General features: G+C 37.1%; 1 long non-coding RNA gene across 1 annotated transcript; it reads left to right on the top strand.

Annotated features, from left to right (window-relative positions):
- Positions 1-656: 656 nt before the first annotated feature.
- Positions 657-2,860, top strand: LOC139711691 (uncharacterized). Its single transcript, XR_011709533.1, has 3 exons — positions 657-703; positions 1,724-1,828; positions 2,805-2,860. It is a non-coding gene; the product is annotated as an uncharacterized lncRNA (long non-coding RNA).
- Positions 2,861-10,455: the final 7,595 nt, after the last annotated feature.

The raw sequence follows: 10,455 nt of genomic DNA, 5'->3' as shown, positions 1-10,455 counted from the left end.
TATATTGTATAATACCAGATACACATATACCAATATGTATTTTCGAACTCCGCGGTCTGTTAGGCGAACAGTCAAATCACAAACAATTAAATGTCATTAATAATCGTTCCCGAGTGCGTGACTGTGCACTCTAGTAGTTCAACTTTACAAGCTATTGGTTTCGGATTCAGATTCAGTTTGTTTCCTTTTACCACTTGTATAGAAGTGAAATGATTATGACAAATTAACAACGATGACACAGAAACATAGATGTAAGTACCTAAAGAGTACTTGAAACACACATATATTGTTTCATGTATACACAAACATATACTTAAAAGTATCTTATAACGTACAACTGGAGAAGATCTTCATAAATAAACAGTTTGTATGACTAGGATAACGACCTCTGGGGCTTATGTTCTTTTTAATATTCTCACAAGAGACAAAGGACACACACATTGATAAACAACTTTACTCCGAGTAGTTCCAAAAACATTAACGCGAGGAGTTAGAGTTGAATTTTATTTGTTAATGAGAGTTTCCTTGAATTCGTATCGTATAGACTGCATTAAAGTACATATTAAAAAATGACTGATGATAACATTGCATGATTAATGACAATATCATTCTCTTTAATTGCTGTTGTTGTTGGTTTTTTTTTACCTGTGTCATTAGACCTCGCCGTTGGAGCTCATGGATCTCAACGGGTAATTCTTTACCGGTGAGCTAACTTAGGTGTTTATATGTGTTCATTTAGAGGATCAGTAAAATTTGGCATGACAGTATTTCGCCATCCTTACTACATAGAACAATAATCTGTGAAAGTATTTTTCTTTTCAGTAATCATTCCTGTGAGCGTGGAGGCAAATTTAAAACTGGGAGGCTGGATGTTATGGTCGTACATTCTAATGTATTGGTTTGTCGGTCCTACGGCAATAAAGTTGCATGACCTGTTGAATCTTTTGAATCAGTAAGTTTATCAATTGATATGTGATATAGAAACTTGCTTTTGCTTCGTCGGTGTGAGTGAAGGGATTACCAACTCGCCAGTTGCCAGAACAACTATATTGTCCAACATACACCAATACCTTATAAAATTAGTTCATTCAAGATGCATAGTATGGGGAAAATAAGTTGGTGACCATACGCAAAAGGATGCTGAAAAAATAATGTTTCCAGAAAAAAAAAAATACCCAACCAATTTACTCACACAATTCATATCTAAACAGCATGTCTGAATTTGTAATTACAAGCCCAGCATGTTTACTGCACAACGAATTTGTCGTTATTGTTTGGATGTTTCGTTCATCCGACAATTCCCCCTAACAAACAAACAAACAAACAAACAAACAAACAAACAAACAAACAAACGAGAATCAACTAGCCTTCTTATCACCTCTGGCATGAAGAAAAAGGAAACAAACAACTCAATCATTTCCAACAAGGATTAATGTGTCTTTGTTCGTTTCTTTATGTGTTTGTTTGTTTGTCTGTCAGTACGTGTGTCTGCTTTTTTCTCCACTGGGATACTTATTATTCTACATCAAACATATCACATTCATCTAAACACATAATACATCATAATATTTCAAATAAAGTACTTTGAATAACAGACAATGAAATATCGTGACTCAGACCATCAATATGATACATACTATCAAGAGAACAGGTGTCTAAACTGACGTTTTGTCTGCTTGATTTTTGATTATTACTTCTTCTTCTTGCAAATCTCCCCGTACAGGACCAGACAGATTGTGATGGCCGTTGGAGAGTTGTCCTTCTCCCACTCTTCTCTGGACCTCCAGGTCACAAACTTTCAAACTTCCTCTGGGGAAGCAGTCGCAGGGTACTATGCTAATCGAAGCCTATAAATATTCAGTTTTAAGATACTATAACTTATATAGGCCATCGCTGAGTTAAAGGGATAGTACAGTATTGGTGGAGATGAGAATTGGGCTTTTAACTTTTTGCGAGATACCAACAAAACACTTAGGAAATAGTACAGAGCATACCATTTTAACAGGAATTCAAAGTTTATTTGATGAAAATCGGGTTTGGAATGACTGAAACATCAAAAAATAAAGTAAAACAAAGCGACCGTAATAAAGTGTGGGTCCCACACTTACTAGAATCGCTCTGTTTTGGATATTTCAGCCATTTCAAAACCAATTTTCATCAAATAAACGTTGAATTCCTCATGGAATTACATGCATTTTCATATTTCATAAGAGGTTTCTCATTATCTCACCAAAAAAATGTTAGAAACCTGAAATTAGGTCTCAACCAAAACTATACAATCCCTTTAAATTCATAAAATATAAAACAATGGATCATTGAAATGAAAAGTGCTCTTTTTTTGTCTGGTATTACTGACATATGTAAAGGGTGTTATCATTTACCTGCTTTCTGAAGAAGGTATATTGCTCTTGTATCATTTAAGAAAAATGAAATTTTGTGGAATTCTCTTTATATTTCTTTATATCGTTGTTCGTGACGTCACGAATTTTTGGTCTCTTCATCCAGGGATGGCGGCACCGAAACTGAAAAATTCATAACTTTTAAAAGAAAGTGTCAGGATTTCCTCAAACTTTGATGAAGTTTTCTATTCATTTATATTACTGCGTTCACTCAATCCACATTATGTTTGAGGACACCAATACTTCCAATTTGAGCTCTCACGAGAAATCATATCCCGTTCTGCGAAGGACGTTTCTAACACTCTTTGAAAGACAAAATATAGCGTTTCGGAGGTGTGTATTTTTTCTTCTAGTTTTCCAATGCATCCCTTCTATTTCATTTCTCTCTCTTTGTTTCTCGTACAGGTTCAGTATTGACGTCTGTATTCAGTATGAAGGACAAAGCGTGCCAGATGATATTGGTATGAATTGGGAATTCCCCTATATTTTCATGGTTTCTCTGAATAGTCTAGTCATTCTTGATATGTCTCTATGAGTTATCATTGTGCACATATGCTTTTTATCCGGCAGTATTTGATACGAAGTCTGTTATATACTTTTAAACATTACTTAGTATTCTTTTAGGTGAACTGTTAAAGGCGTTGAACAAGTAGGGCCTATACTCATATAGTTTGATCTCATTGTTCTTCCGATTTTTTTTTCATGGGAGTGAAACTCAGTTTGACTCCAGAAATTTCTAAATTATAGAGAAGCGTTGTAATGAATGTATCACTTGGCTAGTTTCGTTTTTAAATGACATTTTTACCCTTTTTTTGTTTCAAGCTCATCGTTTCTTAATTCTAGATTCTCTCGGAATCATGTTCAGCTTAGCAGGCTAACCAGTAATTCGTATAATTGACGTGTCATACTTCAATATCAACCAATGTTTTAGAACACTTGTGCAACGATGTCCAAGAACACTGTTCATTTTTGATGAATATTTGCTCTTACTAATTCTTTTTTTTTTTCAAAATTCACACAGATTACGCTATGAAAGTTCCCCTACAAAAGTAAACGAGCCAGAACACTCGAGTATAGTGTACAGGTGTATAGTCATGGAACTTCATGGAAATGGAAATTGAGGGGCTGCTAAAAAGCGAACTTGTAGATTGCAGTCCCCTCACTTACGTTACATTACTACAATACATTAATTATATATGACTTTATAACACAATACAACGATACATCATGTACCGTACAAGCTAATCATTGAAAGTATACAGTTTTCATTCAATCGAACGATGTTCCCATCCTGTGCGAAGTTGAGGAGGGGATTGTCTTTTTGGAACACTCAAGATTATGGTGTCAGGCGTGTACATTATGTGCTTGAGTTGTCTCGGTTGATTTTGTCTTTTGACATCGCAGAATTTCAATACGACATCCAGCTCGACGTCGCTCGAGAATTGGCCTTGCGTCGGTCATTCTTCGTGGAGACTAGTCAGTCATCAATCCAGAGAACCATGCAAGTCCAGATCGACGTACGATCCTGCGATGTTCTTCGTGCGTTCGTTGCCGTAAGTTGTGATTTGTTGCTTGTTGTTGAAGTTGCTGGTTGCTGGTCACATCTCATTGAACCAAAGCGCTACGGTTCCTCTTTAAAATAAAACAAAAAACAAAAAACAAAAATACGTTGTAATTGGCAATACCCATAGGTTATGTTTGTTGTTGTTGTTGTTGTTGTTGTTGTTGTTGTCAGGAACCCTTTATCAGCGTTGCCACTGTTCTACCAGAGGGCCCTGCCATAATAATTATTATTCCCCTTAATGTTGCCAGGTATCCATACGTGCGCATATAGTATAGGCCAACTCGGTTCTGTGTGGTATAATATTCTTGCTTCACTTCAGTCGGGTTGTTTTCTGCTCATTTTCTGATACAGATCTATGATTAATGCTCGGGATCCGAGTATACAGTACTCTAGAGAAGGATATACAAATAACAGAAGAAACAGAGTTCCTAGGGAAAATGATATCAGACTGAGATAGATTCATTAACATATCAAACGTCATTTAAATGTTCTTTGATAATTTACATAGCAGATATCATTTTCTATAACCTGGATATCGTCTAACAAAATTACATGTAGTTTCTGCATTTTGTCTAAGAAAATAAAGAATGAACTTGTAAACATGGAAAAAAAAACCAGTGATACACTGATTGTTAGGTACGACTTCAGTGGAAGAAAATTTGATATACTAAATGCTGACGGATAGAAATTGAAAACGGGTTTGTGATGATGATCTAGTTGGGTGATATGGTGTCATTGCGGAATGCTGATGAACGTGACGTGATTATCAATCATTGTTATGTCATCACTAGCCATCCGATGATTTTGCTGGCGTAAATTTCTAGACGTTTCGTTTTCTTACTCACGTTAGCCAACGATTCGGGATAAGCAGACGCCCATATCGGTCTCCCTCGACTACCGACTCGTCGACAACGGACAGACGGATGCTAGTACCGTGCCGCCCGTTCTCGCAGAGGAGGTCAACACACACATCGTCAGTTCGGTATGGAGAAATCACTACTAGCCACCAGACTGGTCAAATCTGGCCACTAAAGTTTAACTACACAAGCCCTTTGTCGTATATTCCGTTATTTTAAACCAGTGTCGTGTGCAGATGCTATTATGATTAGAAGCGTAACGCTCATACATGTTGCAGTCCGTGTCTTGGAAGTACATGTTAATCTCCGTGTATTCCAGTATAATGTGTATTATGATCATGATTATCAGTGTCTTAAAAACTTTTGTCTGACTGCCTAAAGTCCAAGTTTTACATGCACTTATATGGAGCGACAAATAAAGCAAGTTTTCAAATATTCAGTAGGTCGCCCAAGGACACAAGTTTTGAATATTACATGATATCATGGACTCATTGAATTCTTATTCCTGCAGCTCATATAATCATATGTTTAATTTTACTTCAACTTTAGATTTGCTTAATGTTTCTCAATGTATATTCCCCTCAAAGCCGTTGGTAACCGTACATAACCTAAAAAGAACATCACACGGTTTTCTGTGTGTTTCGATTTACACATCACACAGTTTTCGAGGGTTACATGCAAACATAAAGTCTGGACATAACCATGAAAGGATTAAGGTCAACGAAATACATAATTATTTTTTTATCTCATGGTACGTCATCAAAGAAGGAAGATTGTACGAAATGATACAGAGCACCGTGATATGACATTGATGTAATTTCCAAGCACGTATTCAAATGTTGGATCAGAACTCATACTTGTTTATTTTTCTTTGAGACTACTTATTTTTCATGTAAAAGTCAGAATGGTGTTCCTTTTAAGATTTTGTTTATTTCTAAGACAGATATTTGTTTTGGAGGTCTGTGAAAGTATTTTCATTTTGAACAATCGTTTCGGTTCAATAAACAACTTACTGTCCCCTTCATCAATGATTTAAAAAAAAATCCTTAACTGGTTCCAATTCACTTTATAGTCAGGCTTCTTATCAAAATATATGATTCTCACAAGGATCGCCGCCATATTTTTTTTCATGTTATTGTTTGTTTGTTTTGGTGTTTTTTTTCATGCACCTGCAAGATTGCCTTCGCCAGGGAATGTGCTGGTGCAACCTGCTTTCCAGATCTAGCTGTAACGGCATCTAGGTAAGAAAATGTTCTAAGAAGATTGTCCCCACTTAAAAGCCTGAACTCTGAGTCAGTATAATACACTAATCATGCTAACCATCGTAACAGGTATTACCCCTTCGATTTAACTGCCTGTTACGAATCGAACAAAAAAAAAAGAAGAAGAAGAGAGAAATAGCTCCGCAGTCCTAGATTTTATCAAACTGTTCTTCCTGTCAGTTAAGTTTCATCATCTATTCATTTATTCATCTATCTGTTCATTCTTTCACTCATTAGTATACAATAGTAATATCATTTATAAATGAATAGTCATAACATAATCCATTTTCCTTTGTTTCCCAGTGACGTCACTGAGCTAACAATAGGTGAAGCTCAAATCATAAATCTGGATGTCATGGTAACCAACAAGGGTGAGGATGCTTTCCTCTCCTTTCTGCGCATACAGGAACCAAACGGTGTTTATTTCGTGACTGCGGGAAGATTTAGTACGGTAAGATACTTTTCATCTATATCTTCATAAAGTTTACCTACATTTTTCTCAGTTACCTAAAATATTTCCAAGTACAGTGACTCCCGTTATAACACAGTTCTCGGGAACGGCGGTTTTCTTTCGTTATATCAAAATTTCGTTATAACTGAACAAATAAGCAGGAAAATGCATAGAGCGGATAATGTTACGGCCTGAATTTTAACTTCGTTGTAACCGGATTTTCGTCTTAACCGTGTTCGTTATAACGGGAGTGCACTGTAATGACCCCTGTGTTCTTTGCTCACTATTTGATGAAGCACTGTATACAGTTTCGCGATGAGGGCGTGCGACACTATCGGCTATTAGCGTCTCTTTGTTTAGGTAGCATTATGGTAGAGCGATGCTCAGCCGAGGATATGAATATGCTTTAGGGAATAGAGTTTACTCAGTTTAGGGTTAATGTTAGAGTTACGGTAACGTTAATCTCGGTGTCCTGGGGTAGTAAACTGAATAAACTCTAACCCTAGTCCTTAAGCACATTCATATCGGCTTTGCATCGCTCCAACATTATGCTACCCTCCTTGTATATTGGGAATTTCTCGGTATTGTAAATAGGAAAACGTGACGAACGTTGCGCGAGCCCTCACGAGGACGCCCAACCATGCGTGACAATACAAATTGCTCCGGGAATGAAATGTTTTTTTCTCGGTTGATGAAAACTATCAAGAAGCGTATCGTGGTCATTTGATATTGTGTTCTTGTCATGATAACTAATTGGGTGTTCATTCAGAAAAGAATGACGTAAATGGCAACATATCCATTTTCTGAAAACTTAAACATAGCTTTTCCGTATTCTGTTTCTAATATTGAGAGATTTCCCCCCTTGACACATGCAGGGAGCGATTGCATCTTGTACCTACCATGCCCCATCAAGGGTCCGGACGTGTGACTTAGGAAATCCGGTCGGCGCAAACACATCTGTAAGTTTGTTGTTGTTGTTGTTGTTGTTGTTGTTGTTGTTGTTGTTGTTGTTGTTGTTGTTGCTGGTGGTGGTGGTGGTGGCGGTGATGATGTTGTTGTTGTTGTTATTGTTGTTGTTGTTGTCTAGATTGATAATCGGTCAACAAAATAATGTAAATGCATTTAGAATTGCAAGTCAAAAAGCATGCCAAATGTCGTGCGAAAACAAGTGTGTTTCTAATTATTGTCTAATAATATATCTGTCCACCGAAACTGCTGATAAATTAACTAGAAAGCTTACCCACTTAAATAGGAGATTCAAAGTCAATAACGTATTAAGAAATAAAAGAGCCGGGAAGATAAGCAACTACAACAATGTGAGGGGTAAAGTGTCGATTAAGAGTAACTATAAGGGCTGAAAACGGTATGGTGACAAGTGAAAAAAAAAGTGAAAAGTGACAAACAACTTGAACCTGATTCATAAAATTCTTCCGTCGAGATTTTTTTTTCGCTGCAACTCATTGACAATGTACGCCCATGATTTTTGCTATCATGGCTACTACTAAAACACTGATTAATTCAGTGCTTATTTACGTCGATGTAGGGCAATTTGTCAATCAGTTGCAAACCTGAACCTGAACTTGAAAAGTCTGCATGAAACATTTTACATGGTGATAGTAATAGTAATAGGAAAGATAATGGTAAAGTAAATGGCATTGGTTTCATATTGTTAATGGTTTCGATAGTGATAATGGTCACCTTTTTTCCACGTAACATTGCTGTGCTTTAGGTTGCTTTTGAGCTCCGCTATCAAACTGAGTCGTACAGCACCTTCACTGGGACTGTTTCTTTCAATCTGACAGCGCAGAGGTAAGTCCAGAGAAACGAACGATGGAGACAGCGAAAAATTTTTGATGAAGAACATATTGAAAACGCAGGGGAGAATAATCACTTGCAAATTCTTTCATAGACTTGCTAAGCGATTGCTCCATCACTTCATCAAATTTCTTGTGTGATGTGCATAGTGACCATAATATTCTCTTCAATGGAAAATTCCTGTTTGCTGATTGGTCTGATTGGTCTGCACGTCATGTGACCACACATAACATTGCAATGTTGAAGACAAATGCCGACTGAGAATATTGTGCCATATTGTGACGTCATATAGTCACGGTATATTCATCGATTGTCTGAAAGTGAAATTATGGATTCCTCGTTGACAGGACAAGGACAATATTACTCGGGGCTGTTCCTAAAAGAAAACAGTCCTATATTCCCGTCACCTCGGGATCCATCATTTCAATTACAGGCTGAAAAAACATGGTGCCGGTATGTTTTTTTATGAAAATGATTACTGCGTGATTCTCTTTATAAGTTCCTCATTCTATATCCCATTGTAAAAAAAAAAAAGTTGCGACAATTCCGTTTGTTTGAATTTACTTATTTGACTATACAAGCAGCTTAATATGGCGTGTCACTTTGAGCCATTAGCGAGCTTTAAATCTGGGACGCGAACGCTAAGGCGACGCCATTTGGCAAAAAAAAAAAATGTGTTCTGCACAACATGCGCTAGAAAGCTATTTCCATTGTCCAATTGGGGAGGAAGCGTCTTGTTATGGTAGCGTTCGCGTCGCAGATTTAAAGCTCACCGTTGTCTGCTTGGAACCCTTCCTTCGTCACACGACAGATGAGAGCTGCTTCCTTCAACTTTAAAACTTATTTCAAATCCAATAATGTTATTATCTTTCTGCCAGTTTTGATGCCGAGAAACCAGGATCGATTCACGACAATGAGCGAACGACTAACATTCCAGTGTACGCTACCGCTAACCTCACTCTTCAAGGGTAAGCATTTCTTAAGATGTCAGTCTATCTTCAAACACAATACGTTATTGGGGATGTGGCCCAAATATTCCACGTCATATTCCCACTTCAGATTGTTGAAAAAAAAATCTTGCCTGAAGTAGAGCGCGATGAAAGCGAAGAGCGATGTGAGCGCTAGATCCGCTGGTCTCTTACCCTTTTATTTTTCATTTCATTAACAGCAGCTCTTTCAACAACAAGGGAGTTTCTGCATGAAATATCATTTTCCCGATTTTCTACTTCGTTATAAATCATGGAACATCCAATCACTCCGAAAAACAAGAAACGCACTGTTTTGAAAATGTTAGTAGTGAAACCACCTGTTATATCAATGATTACTGATTTAGCGTTTTGTAAGTTCGATTAATATCGTTTGATTTTTACACTTTGTACGACTGATGTATTACACTTTCATCAAAATAATGCAGAATGCATGATATTATTCCCTCGACTTGTTACGGACCAAATATGCAAGAGGTAATATCATTCTTTCTGTCTCCTTCATGTGTCCATACACTACGATAGAAAAAAAAGTAGGTGGAATTCTTGTTGCCTTTGATCGTTGCCGTTGATCTTTCTACAAATGTGGCATCACCTACTCTTGCAGACTGTTCTTATCCAGCTATGACGTCACATGGACTTAACCCACACTTTAAAAATTCATAACTTTTGATAGGCTTGTCTGAATGTCGTTATTCCTTAAACTTCACTTTCGTTCTTTCGACCAGCTACTAATATGTCTGCGCTCACTGAATCCACACGTATTATGTCATTATGTTCCCCTTTAAACTTGATTTCACGCTCTTTCTCTTTTTTTAATCCTTCATTGTTTTCACATCCCTTCGCCACCATCTCCATGCAGAGCGGCCGATCTGGACAGACTAATTGTAAGGGAGACGGATTATCCGTCGGATCGCAACCTGTCCAGCGAGACTAGCGTTGGGCCTCAGATCGTTCACGTCATGGCTGTGAGTGTGTTATACACCAAACAAACAAACAAACAAAGACACACACTCTATTGATTTCATTCAAGTCATACATAAATACATGTAAAAACAAATCCTTTCTTGGTACAAATAGAAAAAAAAACACAAATACAGTTTAAAACAGACTTAATAAGA

Source organism: Diadema antillarum, unplaced genomic scaffold (assembly GCF_040938485.1).
Source record: "Diadema antillarum isolate AM-2024a unplaced genomic scaffold, OU_Dant_1.0 seq00001688_RagTag, whole genome shotgun sequence".
Classification (NCBI taxonomy): domain Eukaryota; kingdom Metazoa; phylum Echinodermata; class Echinoidea; order Diadematoida; family Diadematidae; genus Diadema; species Diadema antillarum.
Note: the sequence above shows the minus strand (reverse complement) of the source record. Positions and strands in the feature narration are given on the sequence as shown.